The sequence below is a fragment of the Oratosquilla oratoria genome, chromosome 31 (assembly GCF_046742065.1).
Source record: "Oratosquilla oratoria isolate Oo_2021 chromosome 31, ASM4674206v1, whole genome shotgun sequence".
NCBI classification, from domain to species: domain Eukaryota; kingdom Metazoa; phylum Arthropoda; class Malacostraca; order Stomatopoda; family Squillidae; genus Oratosquilla; species Oratosquilla oratoria.
In genome coordinates, this window is record NC_134807.1 from 34,587,663 (window position 1) to 34,590,162 (window position 2,500).

Consider the following 2,500-nt stretch of genomic DNA (forward strand, 5'->3'; position numbering starts at 1 on the left):
ATTCTGCAACCCCCGGTTATTCTCAAGACTTCCTTTTGAGACCTTCTTGCAATCAGCCAACCACTTCCAGAAATGGCGTTGCCGCCTTCTCTTGATTGCCGCGTTTTCGAGCATCGTGCACATCTCCGGTGTGACGTTCCCCGTCAAAGTTAATCGCCAATCTTTGCTTACCCCCACCGCTCTCGGTGTCCCTGTTTGCCACGGATAGGCCGGAAGCACGAAAGAAACACATGCCTTATCTCAGTGGACTTTTTTATTTTTAGTTATTCATTGACTAGAATACTCGCTTCCCGACTGAGCTGTCAGTGCGAATCATGACAAGACCTATTATCGCATCAATCTTTATTCAAGGTGACGCGTCCAGGTAAGCTAGTGTATTTGCAAGGTGGTGAGGTTTTATATATAAAAGACTATTAAAGGGTTTTGTGTCTTTAAAAAAAATAACACCAGCCTTACTTTACAGTTAACTTGTATAGTCACTATAGCAGAGTTTTTACCCTTGCGTAACGTTCAAAATAAATTGCATTTCTTAAGGAACCCCTGCGCAAAAAAAAAAAAAAAAAAAAAAAAAACATATACCATATCTTTCTCACTTTATTTTCATCGTAATAATAGGTTAGGTAGGATGATGTCTATATTACATTACTAAAATAACCAAGTATGTGTCGTGCGTGTTTAATTATATTACGTATATGAAAAAAAAAAATAATAAAAACTACATGAGTTTATCTCACTTGTTCTTCGCGGAACCCTTAGGGACCTATTGCGGAACCTTAGGGTTCCGGGGAATCCTGGGTGAGAAACGCTGCATTAGAGGATAGACCTTTATAAGAGATATATGGATATATTATACTCGTATATGTATGTATATGAATATATTAATTGATAAAAATTTATCTACATACATATATACACCCAGCCCCCCCCCCCCCCCCCACACACACACACATTGTTGACATTGTTGATTGTGTTCTAGGGGCATTCCGTTACAATGTAACGCTCAATGCCCCGAACGATAACTTCCTCAGCACTTGTAGTTGTCTCTAATCACCTTGTGAACCAGATGATAGGACTCCGCAAACAAATAGGTTTTCAATTTCTTCTTAAAATCGGAAATAGTTTCAGATGATTTGACGTTCGCTGGAAGTCTATTGTATAGTCTAGGTGCACTTCTCTCCCGCTTCTGTACGGTACCGAGGTTCCTGTAGTCGGTGTTGTTCAACACTATGTCTCTGAGTAACATCGGTATCGACTTGAAAGTCCATCAACATGTCCTCCAGATATTTTGGTTTCCTGAACTTCATCACTTGGTATATAATAGCACATTGTTTGAAAATTATCCGTGGCTTAACAGGCAGCCAGTGTAGGTCAATGAGGATAGGGGTGATTCGCTCCCTTCTCGATACATCCTTGATCAATCTTGCAGCTCGATTCATAGTTATTTGAATTTTCTTCAATAAATAGTTTCGAAGACCATAATAAAGAGAATTACAATAATCAGTTTTGCTGAGCATATGATTATGAATCAGCTTTTCCAACGTACAATCATCAACATACTTCTTAACAAATGCAATATTTTGCAAATGATACCCAGCTAAATTCACAGATAATTTGATTCTTGAGGGTCAGTTCACTGTCCAGCAAAACTCTAAGATCCTTTACACTGTCACTGACTGCAAGTTTAACCTCATTGATACACAAATCTCGAATTTGTAGTCTATCGAAGTCTATCGTCCAACAAAAAGACACTCAGTTTTACTTTCATTGAACTTCAGTTCGCGATGGTCCATCCATTGCAATGTCCAACATGATAGCCCGAAGGTGTGGCTCCGTTTCTTGTATATTGTCCACTGACAAGTAAAACTGCGTATCATCCGCAAATAGTTTAAAACCCACTTCATGCTTCTCTAACACATTGGATAGTTCAGCCGTGTACAGACAAAAGAGGATAGGACCAAGAACACTGCCTTGCAGAACCCACCTTAATAATGGCTTCATATCCGAGAAACAGTCTTCAATCTGCACTCGGTAAGTTCTATCTTGAAGATAACTCCTCAGATATTGTAGTGCAGATCCCTCAATCCGAAAGTTCTCACAAACATTTAGTAAAGTTTCATGTACAGTACCACGGTGTCAAAAGCAGCACTAAGATCTAATAGCAACAGCATACCACATTTACCATCATTAAGGAGGCCTCTCATATCACTAACCACTGAACATAATACAGTCTCCGTAGAGCAGAGTCGTCGGTATGCAGATTGAGCATCGGGGAGCGCCCCCACGGCACTAAGATGTTCATTCAGTTGAGACAGCAACACATTTTCTAATATTTTCGACTGGAATGTAAAATTTGAGACTGAACGGAATGAACTCAGGCTTTGGGGATCAAGTTTCCCTTTGATCACAGGTTTCACAATAGCCTTTTTTCCGAGCCAGGAAAAATACCACTTGATATACTAGTATTCACCATACTTGTAATAACATCCACTAATTGTTCAAA